This window comes from Chlorocebus sabaeus, chromosome 14 (genome assembly GCF_047675955.1).
Source record: "Chlorocebus sabaeus isolate Y175 chromosome 14, mChlSab1.0.hap1, whole genome shotgun sequence".
NCBI classification, from domain to species: domain Eukaryota; kingdom Metazoa; phylum Chordata; class Mammalia; order Primates; family Cercopithecidae; genus Chlorocebus; species Chlorocebus sabaeus.
Window position 1 is genome coordinate 8,312,452 of NC_132917.1, and position 20,687 is coordinate 8,333,138.

Here is a 20,687-nt window from a genome sequence, read left to right on the forward strand (position 1 = left end):
GTCTCCCTCTTTTATAATATATTAACACCAAGAGCAGCAACATACCAAAGTTCAAATATGATAACAAGGATGAAGACAATGCAAGATTTTTTACTAACAAAGATACCCTGAGAGCCTGGCCACCAGGTCACGCCAACAGCGAAAGGAATTATTTTTTTTTTGGTCTCTAGCTCTGAAGCTTTTCACTCAGGATTCCAACAAACCACTCTCCCTGGTGACCTGAAGACCCAAACAGTCACTATCTCATCCCTGCCCGCTAAAGAACGCCACACAAGAGCACTTGTTCTACAGTGGGGGTCAAAGAGTCAGTGGGAATGCTTTGTTCAAATTTGGAATCTAATTCTGTGATATTCGTACATTATAATACATTGCAATTTTTTTCATTCTCTTTGCATGTAAATTAATCTGCTGCACTGAAACTACTACTTAAAACAAAGGGGTTTGATTTATAGTCAGTCTCTCCCTCATAAATCACACCTGCAGCGTGGTGCTCAGGGCCCGCCGGGCCGTGCCAGCACTTACCTTTTATAAATGATTTGAGGTGACCTCCCATTGTGAAGAAGCCTGATACAATCCCATTCCCCTTCCCACATTCGCTTTTCCTTGGCTGGTTATTCCCACAGGGACTTCAGACCCTGTGTTTGCAAGCATGCCAGTTGTGTTCTGTTTTGTTTTATTTTTTACATTAAGGAGTGTGAAAATTAAAATCTATGGCTTTGCCCCCCCTGTATTTGGTGTCTATAGAAATACAGCTGTGCCTCTTGTCCCCCTCCCTTGTAACCACCATTCCTTTCAGCGTCTCATCTGGGTCACTTTTAGAGTCAGAAGTCTGACCTTTCAAGAGCCTAGAGTGCGAGGGGGCAGCCGGCTTTCTCATTTGGCAGAGGAAGCTGGCTAATAACCACAGGAGGTTCCTATGAAGTGTTCTGTTGGGTCTTAGGGGAGAAAGGCTCAAAGTCCATCATTTCCCGTGCATCTGGCTTCCCTGCCACTTACAGAGACCTACAGGAAGCCAGGCGGAAGGCATGTCAAGGAAGCAGGGACTCAGGATAGCAGCCATGCCTGGGAGAGCTAAAATCAGCCCTCACCAGACCCTTTCCTGAGGGAGTAGGCAGTGTCAGGAGAGAAAAGGGTGACAACATGTTCTTAAAGCCCAGGGCAGTGACAGCAGGTCCCTGAGCCCAGATCTGAAAAATTATTTATCTTTCCTGAAGTCTTGAGATGTTAAATGCTCCTAGCACGATGCGCACAGCAGAGCTGGTAGCATCCCCTGTACACATTTCCCTGTTGTTAATGGCTGTTATAATGGCAATGGTATTGTTACAAGAAAAACTTTAGATACATTAACTCAACAGAGTTTGAGCAAAGAACAATTCTTGAATTGGGCAGCACTTGGAACCAGAAGAGAGGTTCAGAGAGTTGTCTGCTCTGCAAGTGCGCAGGCAGCATGTATGGACAGAAAACAGAAGTGTGGTACAGAAACCGCCTGACTGATTACAGGCAGCCTTTGCCATATTTGAACGTGGTCTGATCAGTTGGCGGGCTGGGATTCACTGAAGCTCCGCTGCTGTGATTGGCTGAGACTCAGTTACGACACAAAAGCATACTTCAAAGGTGGGCTTTCAGTTAGTTACATACTAAGTTAGGTTGCAATTTGTTACCTAGGGACTCTAGGTATGGAGGCCTCCTCAGGCCAAATTTAGCTTAATTTAACAGTGTCATTATTAACAAAAGTGAGGGGTGGGCAGCTTCACCTTCCTGGTAAAGGGGATAGGAGCCTCTGGTCCGCCTCCGCTGGATCACCTCAGGCAAGCCACACGACCTCTGCAGACATCACTTTATTTTCTAGCGCAGTGAGGCATAGGGGCCATGTTTTATTACTTCTAGCTGTAAAGTTAAATTATTCTGAGATTTATGCAGTCAAGGAAGATTGATGTTTATCAATCTAAGTTTATCAAACTTAGGAAGTGTTTCCTAAGAAAACACTTCCCAAAAAATTCGGTATAAGAACCAGTTAAGTGTTACCTGGTGGGAAACATTTGGGACATACTAGGTTTCCTTATGGCAGGACTTCTCAGAACCTTTTTTGGATCTCCTTTTTTTTATTGTTTTCTTTATTTTATAGGATTATTTAACTTATAAAAAAAAATACATGCTCCTTATAAACAACACAGAGGTTAATTAATTAAATATTGATAACCTTACCTTTGTTACTCCAGTAGCAGCCCCAGAGGTAAATGACACTAGGGTTCAGTATGTCTGCATCTTCCCAAAATCTCAGGTCCACCAGGACTCTCTAGGAGGAGGATGGAGCAAGAAACGCTCCCCAAATTGTTTGACCATTGTACCCTTTTTCACATAGTATCTCACAGGTCTATGTCTTGTTCTGGTTTACATACTAAGGGAAATCTTGAAATAAAGCTAAGGATTGCTTCTGATGGAATAAGATTCTTTTACCAAATCTATAAAAAATCCACACAGGTAAGAGGTCAACAAAAATAACACTATTTAGACCCCAGATCACAGGATCCATTCATTCTTTTTTTTAATTTATGTATTTATTTTGAGACAGAGTATTGCTCTGTTGCCCAACGTGGAGTGCAGTGACACAATCTCGGTTCACTGCAACCTCCACCTCCCGGGTCCTAGCGATTCTCCTGACTCAGTCTCCCAAGTAGCTGGGATTACAGGTGTGCATCACCACACCCAGCTAGTTTTTGTATATTTTGTCAAGACGTGGGTTTCACCCTGATGGCCAGGCTGGTCTTGAACTCCTGACCTCAAGTGATCCATCTACCTCAGCCTCCCAAATTGCTGAAATCACAGGTGAGAACCACAGCACCCGACTGATCCATTCATTTTTTAATAAGATTTGGGAGACAAATCACCGAGATGCTACAAATAGTTTCTCTGAAGGAGGCTCTCAGACCCGGTGTCAGGGTTCCTCCCAATTTGGGCTGTCACTTACCCTGTGTGTCCTCAGGTTCTCCAAGCATCAGGGATGGAAGATGGTGGGACTCAAAACCACCCCTGCCACACACACAAAGGCTGGCAGAGGCTGACACTGTGATCATTAGGTTCCCAGCTCCAGCAGCCCCTGGCACATAGCAAGTCCTTGGCAAGCACTGTTGAATTTCTGGAGGAATAAATACAACATTCATTAAGAAAATGAGAAAACAGCTAACAAAAACGTAAGGCCCATCACCTTGCCTGGCCACTGGTCAGAGCCTCTGTTCTTCAGCTTGTAATATTTTACTTAATCAACACACACAAAAAAACCTCTGAATTCAGCAGTACTATTCCTGTTTTGCTGAGGGCTCAAGTTTGCGTGACTAAAAGTCCAAAATCTTGGTTCTGTAGCCTCTGATTGTAAGCCAAGTGATCACACTCCACCATAGTTGCCTCTATCCTTCCTTCCTTCAAGTCCTGCAGTCTAATCCTTAGGGATTGTGGATTGGGCATGACAGAGTGCAAGACAGCTGGATGCAGGAAGCACACCTGAGGTCTGGGCAGATTGAAGGGTAACTGTGCGGTCTTTAGCCTAAGTGAGCTCTCACGGTTTTCACTCTATCAGCGCCCCCATGGCATTGTCTATTTCATCCTATCTTCTATCCAACCTTCAGTCTATTCTCAGATGAAAGTGATTCCATTATAGTGGCAACCTTGGACATTTTCCAAACTTAAATAGCAACATGAACATGTCGTAACCAAAAACACAGGGAAAATATTACTACTACTGTGGGTCTTCCCAGGTCACAGACTGAACTTGATTAAGTACTGAAATACAAAATGTCCACGCTGGCCTCTAAACCATAGATCATTGAGATGCACTATCATTTATTCACTGAACATGTACTACAAGACGTACCTGTGCCCAATCCTGAGTGAGACACCAGAGATACAAAGGTAAATAGGACAGGTGCACTGTCTTCCCAGTAGTCACAGGCTGGAGAGGAGGCCAAGCCTGTATTCAAACCATCACAGCATAGTGAGTACCTAATAGTGGAGGAATTAAACCCAGGTGTAGACCAAAAAAGAAAAAAATCAAACAACAACAAAACATTTGCAATAAAATCCAGGAAAAAATTGAAAATATTTTTAAAGTGAACCCTAGGCACTGTATTTTAAGCCCAACTAGAAAACCTGCTCTGGTTTAGTTTCTGTAGACTTACAAGTTTCCATGGTCCACACCCAAATTTGCACAGAAGAGATTCAATACCTGTGAGGTTCCAGTGGATTTCAAAATGCACTCACCTCTTGGTAGTGAAACAAAAGCTTATTCTTTTGAAGAATATCCCATGATATATATGGAGAAGATTCCAAATATCCAAGATTAGAGTGACAGATTAAATATTTGGTTTTGGAGCAGTACAAAGGGTTCTATTCCATATAGAACACAAGCTCTGCATTACAGAATATTGCGTGGTCAATGTAAACCAGGCTAATTTATACAGCAAGATCATTTAACTGAATTAAAAGCATTTTTACACTTTATAATATTATAAGGGGCAGACTCTAGGAGGGACATGCACATTTCACACTAGAAGTAGCAGCCTGCAGAAATTGCAGGCAAGCACATGTTTTAGAAACTTTGTGTAATAGTGATGGTTCCCCATTAACCCACGTTCACCTTTGTTTACTGTCCATTTTCATTCTTAGTTGTTTGCTTTGATTCAACCAATTTTTTATGGGTAGAAACATTTAGGCACAAAGTTCTTCTAAAGTAAAACTTTTCTACAAAATTTATAATGACTTGTATGTTTAGCTCACCTGATTTTTCTTATTATTCAAGGATTCTAAAATTCATGTGTATCACGAGAAAATTTTTTATCTTCCCTGGGGGATAAAAAAATTATGTAAAAGAAAGTCTTTCAGTGCAATGATGAGTAAAGGAAAATAGGCCAAATCCAAGAACCTATGAATATAAGCCGAAGCCTGTTTTCATAGAACACTTTTCGTTCCATTTTTCCACTAATAATGGAAATGTACTGTTCTAGAATTTCTTACTTTAGGGATAAGAACTAATGCCTGTGCCTAAAACACCAATGAAGAGCCTTATGGTGGTGGTGGTGGTTTTCCATCAAGAGCCATAGACTTACCGAAACATGCAGCGAGAGTTGTAAATGTGTTCAAATCAATTTGGGTTGGGTGGGCCTCACTTTTTAGAGGCAAATAAATATAAATAATTTTATTCATTGCCTTTAAAGGTAGGAGTGGACAAACAAAATTATTTCAGTAAAAACCACAAGCAATATGCAAGCGTGATGGTGTGCTTTGCGAGGTCTGTTGAGTAAGAGAAGAGGTGGGAAAACAGATGAAAACCCAATGGGAGAAGGGGAAGGGTTCAGATATACAGAATGGACTGAGAGGATAAAGAAAAAGATGCATCTAAAGACAGAGAGCTAGAGAAACTAATAGAAAATTCTACCATAATGGCCAAGGAAGGCCTCTTTAAAAGGTGAAACTTGATCTGAGTTCTGAATCTTTGGAGGAAATGTTCTCAGCAGAGGACACAGCAAATTCAATGACCCTGCGGCAGGAAGGGGCACGGCCCAGTACAGAACATTAAGGCCAGAGTGACTGGAGCCAGGCAGCCAAAGGGAAACAAGGACGCCAAGGCAGAGAGTTGGACGGCACGGTAGGTAGTTGTTTTAGGACATGAGGACATGTCGTTCTTTTAGGACACGAGGTAGTCCGTTTAAGATTTGAGGCGTGGGGGAATTTCACCTTTTTTATTTATTTATTTATTTATTTTTTTTTTGAGACAGACTCTCGCTCTATAACCCAGGCTGGAGTGCAGTGGTGTGATCTCAGCTCACTGCAACCTCTGCCTCCTGGGTTCAAGTGATTCTCCTGCCTCAGCCTCCCGAGTAGCTGGGATTACAGGCATGCACCACCATGCCTGGCTAACTTTTTGTATTTTTAGTAGAAACGAGGTTTCACCATGCTGGCCAGGCTGGTCTTGAACTCCTGACCTCATGATCCGCCCACCTCAGCCTCCAAAGTGCTGGGATAACAGGCGTGAACCACTGCGCTCGGCTCCTCTTCATTATCAATGCAATATAAATCCATTGGGAGATTTTTAATAGAGGGGTGATATGCTGTGATATATATGTGTTAGAAGGTCATTCTGGCTGCTTTGGGGGAAAGGAATTTAGGTGGGAAAGACTGGTTGTAGAAAGACCAACTCAAGATTAAGAGACAATAATGGAAAAGTCCAGGGAATACCTGGCATTGGCTTGGTCTCGGGTGGTAACACTGGAAATTGTGAGAATGGTGAGACTTGAAAGATACTTTGAAAGTAAAGCCAATAAGGTGTGGTGTTAGATTAAATGTGAGGGGTAAAGGAAATGGTTAATCCTCAATGAACCCTGGGTTTTTGGACTAAGAAACTGGGTAGATGGTGATGCCATGAAACAAAATAAGTTTTGAGGGATGAAAGTGGGAATCAACAGAAGAGCTTTGGCCTGGTTAGTTTTGAGATGACTCTAGGACGTTGAAGTGGAGCTGCAGAACAGATAGTGATGTGTGAATGTGACCTCCCTGGCAGGGTCTGGAGGAGGGATACTTTTGTGGCTCATCACTATGCATCCTCTCATTGAATCTGCTAAGCAGTGATATGGTGAGTTTTGTAGAGTAAATAAGTATCCCCATTTTCCAGGGAGAGCACTGAGGCTCAGAGAGATTGAGTTAACTTGGCAAAAGCCACGTCAACAGGTAAATCATGCCTCTGAGAATACAACCTCCATCTCCAAGTCTAGTGCGCTTTCTAGTACACCACAAAGAAAACCACAAAGAACGTAGCAAGAGAGTGGCTAAGAATAATCTGAAATTAGCATATCAGAAATTTCTGTTTTGATTACTTATCCATTAATTTAAAGTTTGGGCACTAAAATCAATTATGATCATTGTTTTCTTATATTATTTTTATACTTTAATTTCTGGAGTACATGTGCAGAATGTGTAAGTTTGTTACATAGGTATACATGTGCCATGGTGGTTTGCTGCACCCATCAACCCATCATTTACATTAGGTATTTCTCCTAATGCTATCCTCCCATAGCCCCCCACTCCCAGAAAGGCCCTGGTGTGTGATGTTCCCCTCCCTGTTCCCCTCCCTGTGTCCATGTGTTCTCATTGTTCAACTCCCACTTACGAGTGAGAACATGCGGTGTTTGGTTTTCTGTTACTATGTTGGTTTCCTGAGAATTATGGTTTTCAGCTCCATCCATGTCCCTGCAAAGGACATGAACTCATCCTTTTTTATGGCTGCATAGTATTCCATGGTGTATATGTGCCACATTTTCTTTACACAGTTTATCATTGAGGGGCATTTGGGTTGCTTCCAAGTCTTTGCTATTGCGAACGGTGCCACAATAAACATATGTGTGCCTGTGTCTTTATAGTAGAATGATTTATAATCCTTTGGGTATGTACCCAGTAATGCGATTGCTGGGTCAAATGGTATTTCTGGTTCCAGATGCTTGAGGAATCACCACACTGACACCCACAATGATTGAACTAATTTACACTCTCATCAACAGTGTAAAAGCATTCCTATTTCTCCATGTCCTCTCCAGCATCTGTTGTTTCCTGACTTTTTAATAATTGCCTTTCTAACTGGCATGAGATGTTATCTCATTGTGGTTTTGATTTGCATTTCTCTAATGACCAGTGATGATGAGCTTTTTTTCATGTTTGTTGGCTGCATAAATGTCTTCTTTAGAGAAGTGTCTATTCATATCCTTTGCCCACTTTTTCATGGGGTTGTTTTTTTCTTGTAAATTTATTTAAGTTCTTGCAGATTCTGGATATTAGCCCTTTGTCAGATGGATAGATCGCAAAAATTTTCTCCCCTTCTGTAGGTTGCCTGTTCACTCTGATGATAGTTTCTTTTGCTGTGCAGAAGCTCTTTAGTTTAATTAGATCCCATTTGTCTATTTTGACTTTTGTTGGCATTGCTTTTGGTGTTTTAGTCATGAAGCCCTTGCCCATGCCTATGTCCTGAATGGTATTGCCTAGGTTTTCTTCTATGGCTTTTATGGTTTTTAGGTCTTACATTTAAGTCTTTAATCCATCTTGAGTTAATTTTTGCATAAGGTGAAAGGAAGAGATCATTGTTAAGATGTTCTACTAGCTATCCATTATGCCTTCTTTGAACTTAGAATCTAGAAAGTGTCTATAAAAATTGTGTAAGACTTTGAAATGGACCAGAAAAAAAAGACTGTAGTCTCTCTTGCCTAGTTCACCCTTCCAAGTTTTCACTAACTTTCCTTGTCTTTGAGCTATTTTACAACTGTAAACTGTAGAAAACTGATAGTAATGCAGGTGATTTGTGTCCACAGAAATGCAAATTTTGTTTGGTGGTGATGCACTTGATTATTTCTCTGGAGTTATTGACCAGTTTTGCATCTATTTGTAAATTCACTAAAGTGTCTCTGATTTTCTATGTATGTATATTTTAAATTCGCTTTTGAACTGGTAGTAATATCTTATTGGTTCTTTTATTAATAAATGAGTTAAAGTAAAGCTTTGCTAGTCATTCATTCGTGTTTGTATAAGTCATGATTTTAACCCTTTTTAAAAATTATTTTTAACATCGATTACTTTTTAATAATAGAAATTTTAAAATCATTTTAAAAATATTCCCCCAAATTTTGAAGAACTTATTTTTCTGAAAGAAATTGCTTAAATTTTAGAAACCACTTTTCGAATTTTAGAAATATAGGTCAATTTACCAGTAAATGACCTGTGAGACTTTTTTGTTGTTTTTGTTGTTTTTGTTGTTGTTGTTGTTGTTGTTGTTGTTTTTGAGATGAAATTTCACTCTTGTTGCCCAAGCTGGAGTGCAATGATGCAATCTCACCTCTGCCTCCTGGGTTCAAGTGATTCTCCTGCCTCAGCCTCCCAAGTAGCTGGGATTGCAGGCACACACCACCATGCCTGGCTAATTTTTTGTATTTTTAGTAGAAATGGGGGTTTCACCATGTTAGCCAGGCTGGTCTTGAACTCCTGACCTCAGATGATCTGCCCACCTTGGCCTCCCAAAGTGCTGGGATTATAGGCGTGAGCCACTGTGCCCAGACAACTAGTGAGACTTTCTTATATTGAATAGTTTGTAGTGAAATTAAAGCTTCCATAGCTCACAGATCATGAATGCTACATTCAAACAATTTTCTAAATGGTTGTGGCCAGGTGCAGTGGCTCATGCCTGTAATCCCAGCACTTTGGGAGGCCAAGGCAGGTGGATCACTGGAGGTCAGGAGTTCGAGACCAGCCTGGCCAAAATGGCAAAACCTGTCTCTACTAAAAATATAACAAATTAGCCAGGCATGGTGGCACACACCTGTAATCCCAATTACTCAGGGAGGCTGAGGCAGGAGAATCACTTGAACCTGGGAGGTGGAGATTGCAGTGAGCGGAGATTGCACCACTATACTGCAGCCTTGGCAATAAAGTGAGACTTCATCTTAAAAAAAATTAAAAATAAAAATTTTTTAAGTGGTTGTGGGTCTTTCGTAGCTGAATGCCAAAAACTATTTTCTCCTCACCAACCACTTGACTCTTCATTGAACAAAAAAGATGGGTTTTGAAGCAACTTGATACATCCATTCTGACAAAGAAGTGTTGTGTAAGTGTGGCTGCAGTGATGGATAGGAGTTGGTGATCTAATGAACATTTCATATTAGAACAAAAGCAAATATCTCCTCCCCTGGGTATGAAGAACTGGTCACAGAAGATGGGAGGTGAAAAATTTGTAGAAGAAGCCAAAAGCCTATTAGGAAAAAACAGACAGACCCAGAAATTCAAAATTGAGAATCTGTCAAGACTAATAGTGTCCCTGTCCCAAGATTCCCAAGAGGAATTCACCAGGAAGTCACTGAGAGTCTATTTGCTGGCTTGGACTCAATATAAGGCCTGAAGTCTTGTTGAGAAGGGCTGCTCCTGGCATAGCTTGTGCTGGTAACTCCTAAACATAGCCATGCAAGCGCTGTGTCCTGTGGCAGGGAAAGCTTGGCTAAGCCTATCTGTATGAACTGTGGAACTGCACCCTGGGAGGCCACCCATAGACCACCATCTCAGCTTATGCAGAAATGGAGAAAACAAAGGCATCAATACAATGGATGTGTGTTCACCAGGCTGTGCAGGACAGGTCTTCAACAGTGCCACCATGTGGTTGTAAGGAACAATTGTTAATAGTGGCTACTGAGCACCTTCCCGGTTCCTTCACGGCTGAGATTTAGAAGCAGAATTGACCGAACCTGCATTATGTTTTAACTGGACCTCAGAAGAGATAATCAGAAAAACAGAATTGGGAAAAACAGCAGTTGACTACTCTTTGTAGCTTTTCAGCTGTTTCAACTTCAGCTCCTCCCCTTCCTGAAGGACAGAGGAGAAAGGGGGCAGGAATTGCTATCTATTGCTGGTAAAGCAGGTAAGATTTGAGCCAGGGGCCCAAACCTACCTGATCAGAAGCCCCTGGTCTCAGATTTTAAGACTGCGGTATTCTGGCCGTAAGAGCAGGACTCAGCGATGTTCTGCTAAGGGCCATAAAACCTGGGACAAAAATGCAAGTTATGGAAAACTTTAGTTGCAGATATCTTTGCTTCTAATGCCAATAGAGCTTCTTGGGACAACTGAAAGACAAGGCTACATATAAAGGCTTTTTGACTTCCATAAAGAAAGACACTAAATAAGTCCATGCCAAGCCAGTCCTTCTGATAGGTGAGCGGAGAACCAAGTCAGAGCCCCCAGAATAGACATTGGATGTCTACCACTGCAGTTTTCACTTCCACATGACCCAGAGTTGCACTTCCAGGTAGGCTTGGTGGTTACTGAAAGTGACCCAAGGTGGTGAGGCTGTTAGTCCAGGTTCTTCATTAACTTTGGCCCCACCTGTAACCATCGTTAGGTTAGGAGAGGAACTTCAAGTACAGACTTCACCCAGAATGAAACTAGCTCAAAGCAAGAAATTCTTAGTAACACCATCACCTCCTCTTTCATACAGACTCAGGGTCCAGTCTCTGGGTCAAAGTCCCTTTTGTTCCCTTATGTGCCTTCCCAGTGGTCCTCTGTCCTTAGTCTCTGGAAAGTGGAAACAATTAGATGGAACTCGGTAGCTCACTCAAAATGTGCATGTTTTCTTTAATGTCAAAAAGATCTAGACTTCTGGAGGGTTATAGAACTAAAAGCCAGAGCATCTTACAGTGGTGGAAACTGGTCAAATGCCATAAGCTAAAAATCTTTCAGGGTTTTCTCTCTAGAGAAAACAGAAACTAGGCAATTTTCAGCTTTTTTATTTGTCCTAAATCTATCCAAACAAATATGCTGGAGAGAAGAAGACATAAGCACTTAATCATGAGAAACATCTTTGACAAAGAAAGATCATAATAGGAACTGAGCAGGAAAAGAGAGCATGAGGGAGGGGGGCAGGGGAATAAAATAGGATGACAGGAAGAATGAATTACTTCCCTCTTGGTCAGTCATTAAATTCCACCCAGGCTGGTGGTGAAAGAAAGTCATTCCCACATCATAAATAGGAACAGAGCAGTCCTTTTGCACCTTCAAATTTTAGCCAAGCATCCACGTCACGAACCTTCCTTCAATGTTTACAGGAAGAAGGGAGTGTTATAAAATATATTCTCCTGAATAAATCTTAGATAGCTTCAGCTGTAAGATTGTTAAAATTAAAAGAAACAAGTGGTTGAGCAATTGAAGATTATCAATGCTAACTGGCAAAGGAGAGGATGGCTGGGTATGAGTCACTTTGAAAACACTGAGTCTAGTTTCCTGAATGCAGTATTATTCATTAATTATTCCTTCCTGCCTGCCTGCCTTCTTTCCTTCCTTCCTTCCTTCCTTCCTTCCTTCCTTCCTTCCTTCCTTCCTTCCCTCATTGTGCTTTAAGTAGTTCACAGCTTCATGGGAGAGAGGTACCTAGTACACAAATAGCTGCATTAAAATGGGAACAGTGGTAACAGTCACAGAGCGGGCCTGTTAAGACACCCCCACCCCTTGGCAAGTTCAAAAAGGGCAGAAACTGAGGTTGAAGCAGCTGAGAAGTTATCATTACCATTCAACTCCAATTTTACCTAATCTGATTTTTTAAATTATCTCCCCTGAAGCCCAGGTAGGATATAAAACCAAATCCGGTGGCAGGTATGAGAAGGAGCTCAGGACATGAACAGGACCTGGGTAGCAGGGTTGGATTGTCCTTGGTGGGGAGAACAGGTACTGCCTTGCTCATGGGCATGACAACCAGCAAAACAGCAGTCGCTGTCATTTATTTAACGTGGACTATGTCCTCCGCATTTACTTACCTGCCAAAGGGGATGACTTTGCCAATTTGCCTTTTATAAGTGAGAAGATAGAATCTGAGAATTTCAGTAGCAGCCCAAGAACACCTACCTTGGGATGGGGTGAGATGGGGTGGGATGGGATGGGATGGGACGGGGTGGGAAGGGCTGGTGTGGGGCAGGATGGGATGGGATGGGGTGGGATGGGAAAGGCTGGGATAGGGTAGGATGGGGTGATGGGATGGGGTGATAGGATGGGGTGATGGGATAGGATGGGGTTAGGTGAGATGGGATGGGATGGGGTGGGATGGGAAAGGCTGGGATAGGGTAGGATGGGGTGATGGGATGGGGTGGTGTGGGTTGGGATGGGATGGGATGGGGTGGGATGGGGTGATGGGATGGGGTGGGATGGGGTGATGGGATAGGATGGGGTGAGGTGAGATGGGATGGGATGGGGTGGGATGGGAAAGGCTGAGATAGGGTAGGATGGGGTGATGGGATGGGGTGATAGGATGGGGTGATGGGATAGGATGGGGTGAGGTGAGATGGGATGGGATGGGGTGGGATGGGAAAGGCTGGGATAGGGTAGGATGGGGTGATGGGATGGGGTGGTGTGGGTTGGGATGGGATGGGATGGGGTGGGATGGGGTGATGGGATAGGATGGGGTGAGGTGAGATGGGATGGGATGGGGTGGGATGGGGTGAAGGGATGGGGTGGGATGGGGTGATGGGATTGGATGGGGTGATAGGATGGGGTGATGGGATAGGATGGGGTGAGGTGAGATGGGATGGGATGGGGTGGGATGGGGTGATAGGATGGGGTGAGGTGAGATGGGATGGGATGGGGTGGGATGGGGCGATGGGATGGGGTGAGGTGGGATGGGATGGCATGGGATGGGATGAGGTGGGGCAGACTGTACTGGAGGGAGTTCTAGGGGACGGGGATGGGCAGTGCAAAAGCACAAGGGTAAGGAATACACGAGCTGGCTCAGGTTGCCCAGATTTCAGAGCCACAAACAGAGCAACAGATGACAACGAGGTCAGGGGTCAGCTGGTGCTCATGCTGTGGGAGCCTTGATGCTCCCTAGCTTGCATGCACCCATCAGGGCTTCTTCATACAGATATCTAAGAGTAAGAGTAAGGTACAGGAATGGTTGTCTCATCTTTCTTAAGAATGCAGCACAAGTTCTGTTTTTTGTCTTCAAATATTGCAAACAGCAAGACAAGATCACCAGTTGCCTTAGTCAGAGCCAACGTGGAGGTGGCTCAGAGATCATTTGATGCCACCATCAGCAAAGCCTGAATGGAGCCACAGAGCTGAGAGTCAGATCAGAGCTGGGATGGGGGCAGCCTGGGTCTAAACGGAGCACCTGCTGCTCAGGGCAGCCTGTCAAACAGGGAGCCATTGGCCCTTCCAAAGGGCCACAAAATGGGAAACCCAATCTAGGCCTTCAAAGGTAGGGAAAAAACATCACAGCGGGGCAAACCAATCACGAAAGCCCTTCTGTGCAACGGGCTCAGGAAGCCGTCCTCCTGGGTCACCGTCGGGACATCCTCTGCTGCCTTCAGGGGTGACAGGAGCTCAGGTCAAACACAACTTAGGATCACACCTTCTTCAAAGTCAACCCCATGCCCTGCAGACGTCATTCACAACACAAGCCTACGGGCCCCTCTCCACAGGCAGCCCACATGCCGGCAGGCCAGCAACTGGGAGGAGACACAAGCCGTGTGGACACTGCGGGAAGGAAGGTGTTGAGGAAGTTTAAGAACGGGCCTCCCTCCCAAAAAGAGCTAACGTGTGGGGTCCCAGCGGGGGCCCAGCCTGCCCAGGAAACCACCTAGTGACTGTAATATCCTGGGCAGTCAGGATTCTCTTACCTTAGGCAAACTCCTTGTCAGAAAATCTCTTCTTAGAATCAAAGAATCACAGGATTTTTGAGCTGAAAAAGTCTTTCGTCTTTGTCTTGTGTAGTTGTAGTTGCTCACCTCAAACAGTGCTGAGGGGAATTAAGGACTCCTGAAACAAAAAATAAAGAAAAATATGACCCCACAGGGGGCCTAGGCAAATTTGCTTAACTAAAAGATCCCTGTGAATAACACCTACTAGGCAAAGAAAGGCATGTTCCATCGGAAGACACCGACAGCATCTTTGGTTAGGAATCGTCCAGCCTCCGCCAGCCTCCAAATGCTAGCGATGCAGCCTGCCTCGGGAATGCAGGAGGTCCACGGGCCATGCCTTCTCCAGCAAAGCCAGGAGATCAGAAGCCCCTCAAGGGGGTGTTGAGCCAGAGGCCCGAGGCCTTGCAGATCTGACGCTCCAGAACTGGGGGGTCTCCTCCCTACCCCCCACTACAGGGAATGGAAATGTAAGGTCCTGGAACCCAGTTCAATCCAACTTAATTCCTTCAGGCCCAACCAGGGTCCAAGCTCCAAGGCTAGGCCTGCAGGGTCAAATGCAGACATTTCCTGCCCAGGAGGTTCCTGTGAGCCAGTGGGACACCTCAAGACAGCATGAGGAGAGGCTCTGACCGGAGTCCTCCTGGCCCTGCTCTCCTCAAGGGACTTGGTCCAGCACCTCACACTTGGCCACTGCTGTTTTCCAGGCCTTGCACACACCTTGCCCACATGATCAGTGCTTGGAACAGAACCAGGTCTGGGCAGGTCACACCGAGGGCTGATCAATAGGCTGCCCAAGCACGTCTGTCCATCTGCTCTGCTTTGCAAGCCACTAACAGACCATGAATGCTAACTCAGTGCCCTGGCTCAGGGAGGCGAGCAGGCAGAAGAATGGAGGGGCCAGGATTCCCAGCTGCTCAGAGGCAGAGTGTGAAGGAGATGCTAAGAAGCTCCCAGGTTCCAAATTCCTGTCACTGTCACTGGAAAGATAATGATGCCATTGAGAAATATGTGTGGAGGGCAACTTGAGGAGCTGTTTATTGAAGAACTGGTGTGATGGCCACATAGCACCAGCAGCACGTATGAGCTGAAGGGCCTGCCACCCTCCCCAGGACCACCTGTCCTGCTACCTAAGCTTGAGTGGCCCGGGGCATCGTTCTGCAATGATTCTGGAGCACAGACATCAACACGTTCATGTAAGTTCCATCATAGACTCCATGTAACAAATCTCAGATCCCAGTTACCAACTGAGGAGAAGGAGAATCAGGCTTCTGGGAAGCTCCAGGGACTTCAAGGAGTACAAGACTATTCTGAGGCTAAAACAATTGCAGATTCTAAGATGGAAACCGATACGGTGCAAATTTAAAAAAATATGGCGGGAAAAGTAAGTTCTCTTTCTTTGCAGGCAAAACAGGAAGCTGTGCACGTTAGTTCTGAAGTGCACCTGTTTCTGTGCACAGTCTTGCCTTCATGGGATTTCTAATCCAAAGGAAAGCTACACTGAAGCCTAGCATAAGCAACTCACAATGAGGTAGCCGTGGTTTAAATGCCAGTGGTGTCCCCAGGCAGCTCAGTGAGTGAGTGAGCCGCGTCTGTCTAGGATTCCAGGTCTTTGAGTTGACTGGACCCCGCAGGCCTAGCCCTGGAGCTTGGACCCTGGCTAGGCCTAAAGAAATTGGGTTGGATGCAACTGAGTTCCAGGATCTCACATCTCCATTCCCCATAGTGGGGGCAGCAGGGAGACACCTGGCTCTGGAGCTTCAGAGCTGCACGGCTTCAGGCCTGCGGCTTAGTACCCCCTCGAGGGGCTTCTGGCCTCCTGGCTCTGCTGGAGAAGGCACTGCCTGTGGACCTCCTTTGTCTCACCCTCCTTTGGGTTCCCATGATAGGTAGCCTGTATTAGATGCTCAATAAATATTTGCCAATTTTTAAAAATTCCTTGAAAATAGTGAAGACACCCGGAATGAAGGGACCTGACAAATTGGAAGTTTCTCTACAAGAAATTCACATTTGCAAAGCGAAGAGGCTCTCCCTTGAAACAGGCTTACTGTTGTGAATGTAGAAATGCGAAGTGAAGGCTTTCTTTGGAAATCACTTTGTACGCTGACAACACCTTCCCGCGCTTTTGCTCCAACAGCTGATCCACAGAAAAAGCAGGGTGACAACCTCATTGTTCCTGGGTGACCAGCCTGCCTGTGGGGTGGCCTTTCTTTGAGAAGCCATGGAATACAATGCATGGTCCTTTGTCAGAAGCTCCCAAGGGAACCAAGCTTCCAGAAACAGAAACACTCCCACAGCTCCCTTCCCCCTCTGCAGGCTCCCTTCCCCCTCTGCAGGCTCCCTTCCCCCTCTGCAGGCTCCCTTCCCCCTCTGCAGGCTAAGAGCTCAGACCCAGCCTTCTGAGGGTCTCCAGCTGCCAGGTCTGTTTGAGGGGAAGTTGATGAGGTCAGGCAGGAGAGAAGGAAGAAGGGGGAGCCACAGGGAAGCCGGGCTTGGGAGCTTCAGGGCCTCTTGCTGCTTCTCAGAGATCACCTGCCCTTCACCTTCCTCCTGCCCAGCACCTTACACAGAGGACCTCCCTAAGGCTGCTCTCCCAGGCTCACAACAATGGCAGGAACGAAAATGCAGAGGAAGGCTTCCTGTGCAAATGCCTCCCAGAGGAGTAACTGGCCTAAACTCTCCCAAAGGCGCGAATAACTGATATCTCTAAGGCAAAGATTGATGGGAGAATAGGGAACAGGGGGATGTGGGTAGCTCACTGGGGGTACAGAAGAGGCAGCATTGCCACCTCATAATTCTGTCTCAGGCCAGTCCCAGGGAACCCATGGGGAAGGCCAGCTGCACAGCCGCAACACCAGTGGACGGGCTGAGCTCCCAGGTCTGGCTGTCTCAGCATGGCCAGCCGGCCCTAGAGTTCCCTTGTCATTTTGTCTTTTAGGGAGGCCACACCGAATCACCAACCCAAGGTGTTATTGTGATGAGTCTATAGCGCGGGTCCTCATTCCTCCTACCTGCTTCTACGTAGCGTGTGGCTTTGGGCAAGTCACACCATCTCCGTGGGCCTCAGGTTTGTGAGGCTGTCTAAGGCTTCACTGTTGAAAGGAGCCCTTCCTTCCAGAGAGAAATCCTGGTATTCCCAGAATCACAACAGCTTTCCCAAAAGACCATTAATTCGTGTCCCACCTGGTCCCGACAACCCCATGAGGGAGTTACTGCTGTCCTCGTGAGAATGAGGACAATTTCTGGAATGCCAGTCTAGAGACATGTGAAGAAGTCCGCCTAGGCTGGGCAGCAGCTGCAAAGTAGAGGTTTGTAAAACACGAATCCTTTCTACTGCTTTCCCTCCTCTATCCTACTCCCCTTTCCCTTCTGTTCCTTTCCCTTCTCTCCCCTTCTTTTTCCTTCCGTTCCTCCTTTCCTTCCACCTCTCTTTCGCTATTCTGCCTTTAATCCTACAGCAGATTCCCCATGATTTCCATACAGAATGTTCTGTTTCTAACATACTGAGGCTGAAGCCACACAGAAATTGAGCTATGAGGCTGGACACAGTGGCTCACACCTGTAATCCCAGCACTTTGAGAGGCTGAGACAGGCAGATCACCTGAGGTTAGGAGTTCGAGACCAGTCTGGTCGACATGGTGAAACCTCATCCCTACTAAAACTACAAAAAGTAGCCAGGCATGGTGGCACACATCTGTAATCCCAGCTACTCAGGAGGCAGAGGCAGGAGAATCGTTTGAGCCCAGGAGGCAGAGGTTGCAGTGAGCCAAGTGCCAGTGTACTCCAGCCTAGGCAACAGAGCAAGACTCTGTCACCAAAAGAAAAAAGAAAGAAATTGAACTATAAGCTACTAGCTCAAGTGTACACCTTGTACTACGAAAGGGAAAGGCTTCTTTAAACTAACAAGAAGAAAGACAAGGCAATGCGATTGCTCATTGAGGGGTGCAAGAGCTTCACTGTGTAAGCTGTCCACCTGAAGGGTCTGCAGCTCCCATTCCGGGAAAAACACCCATCCAGGCCATCCTTCCTCAGAGCATCCCATCAGAGCCTAATAGGGAAATTCTCGCTATAGTTTATTTAGGAAAAAAAATCATAATTCAATGCATGTCCCTGCAAAACCATACAGTATAACAGGACACTGAAGTGACTTTTGCTCTGGCACAGAGGAGAGCTGAGTGAAAAGATCTCTGGATTCTGAAAGCCCAATTGTCCCGGGCTGCCACTTAGGTTGGCGTGCTCGCATTAATGTTCCACAGCAACGTAGAGTCCATGAGCAACCACAGGACTTTTATTGTCTGCCTTCCTAAATCTGTCCTGCTGTAACTTAAAAAAGAAGTTACAGCATCTCTATAACACTATTTGGTTTTAACTAGGTTGCTAAATGTGTTTGCTGAAGTCAGCTATAAGGCGTTAAGCATTTCAGTGGTACAGGGTGTCAGAGATAAATTCTGCAGTCAGTGTGTGGCACTGGATGAGATTTATTTTGCAAACTTTGCCAGCCCCAAAAAGGAGATTATACGTTTTGGGAGATAGGGCACCATCCTGTTAGTGAAGTTCATTTAGATGTATTTCTCATATCAAAGGGCATTAAGTCTCTCTATAAATATTAACAGAATTGCGTTGCAAAGTATAAGTCCCAAATGGGGGTGTCATTTGGCAGACCGTGCCCCCCAGGTATGGATTGTGCCATCCCCGGGGAGAACTGGCTTCTCTCTCCTGCGTGGCATCAATTATAAGCTTTCATTCTTCCGAGAGAATTAGGAAACATCTGGAGTCAGCACTTCCACAATCTTGGTTTTGTTTCTAAGAGTAGCTGCATATTTGCTGGCAATTAGGATGTTCAGATACTCAAGCAATGATTTTCTCCATGGCCCATGACTTATGTTTGTAATATAATAGACATACCAAGGGTGCCATGCCCTTACAGCTCTTTAAAAAATAACCAAAAAGTGAATCTATTAATTTTACTTCTAAAAATTATTTTCTTGAAACCAGTGGTTTAAATAAACTGGGGGCAATTTTGCGCCTCCTTCCCAGAGACATATGTCAATGTTACTTTTTGTGTCACATCTTGGGGGCATGTATTGGCGTGGATACAAGCCACTGGATAAGGCCAGGGATGCTGCTGGACATTCCGCAATGCACAGCACACCCCAGGCAGGAATCATGCAGCCCAGGATGTCCACAGGGCCAAGGTGAACAGACCTGGCAGAAACCTACTACAAATCCTCTTTCTTGTAGAAACAAGAGGCAGATAATTCTCTATGCGTGAGTGTTGAGTGTTTCCAATATACCAGCACTTTGCTGAGGTTGTCTTATTTAATCCCGTCTCCATCAGAAGCAGTCTTTTCTGATATGACCTGATCATTGTGTTGTATAAAGTCCTAGTATGATCGAAAATGGCCAAAGTTCTCAGTATCTCTACCTCCAACCCCAAATTTCTCTCCCTCATCTCACTTAACTTCCCGGTGGCATTCAACACTGTGGACCACATTTCCCTCTGAGAAACCCTCTTTTACTCTGTCCAGTGGCTACCTCACCGGCCTGGCCTTGTCTGCAGCCTTCACTGATCTTCTCCAAGCCAGTCAGTGCTGCAGCGACTCAAGGTTCAAGCCCAGGTCCTCTTCTTTAGGGTCTCTCAAAGGCAATTCAGTAAACACCCAACACTTAACCCAAACTCCTAATCTCCCTCTCTGAATCCTTGTCCTCTTCCAGGTCTCCCAGGTTTGGTCAGGGGTGGCCCCATTGGCCCCACATTTATCCACTTCTGGAGTCGGAGCCCACAGGTCTCTTTTATCCCTCACTTCCCAGCTGCCCATAATCCAACCATGAAATAGTCCTGAGCTTGACTTCCAAACATCTTCAAATCCATCCACTTCTCTCCAATCCTAGACCACCACCTTTGCACAAGTTACCATTACCTCTAACCTAGATAGCTGAGGAGACTCCTGCCAGATGTGCCTGCCTCCCCTCAGCTCTCTCTTACCTGCGGCCACAGTGATTCTACCAACCATGCATCACATCACACTCTCTCGTCCTCACCCAGCCTACCTACACACATACACACACACATGTACATGCGCACACACACACGTACATGCACACATGCACACATGCATACACATACATGTACACATGTACATGCACACACATGCACACATGCACATACATACATGCACACACACGTACATGCACACATACACTTGCACACATGTACATGCACACATGCATACATGTGTACACATACATGTACACACACGTACATGCACACACGTACATGCACATACACACATCTTGAAGCCTGTCACTGGCTTTCTGTAGCTCTTAAAACACAGCTTCTGAACTTGACCTACATGACCCTGTGCATTCTGGTCCCTGCCACTTACTCTGCCCTTCAGACACACTGGCCTTGCATCCCCCATCTTCCCCCTCCGACCACAGGACTTTTGTCGAGGCTCCTCTCTTGGCTGAGATCACCTTTTCCTGACCACTTTC

The 20,687-nt window shown here is 45.4% G+C and overlaps 1 long non-coding RNA gene across 10 annotated transcripts in view; it reads right to left on the reverse strand.

Moving 5' to 3' along the window:
* LOC103220861 (uncharacterized) overlaps positions 1-20,687 on the reverse strand; it is a 246,582-nt gene that overhangs the window by 42,691 nt on the left and 183,204 nt on the right. For 9 of the 10 annotated variants that reach the window (XR_012095191.1, XR_012095192.1, XR_012095195.1 and 6 more), the window contains 3 exons: positions 14,175-14,313; positions 3,869-3,996; positions 2,969-3,136 (listed from right to left, as the gene is read on the reverse strand). This is a non-coding gene — a long non-coding RNA (uncharacterized lncRNA). The remainder of the gene's footprint in view (positions 1-2,968; positions 3,137-3,868; positions 3,997-14,174; positions 14,314-20,687) is intronic. The other variant, XR_012095197.1, reaches the window with a different exon arrangement.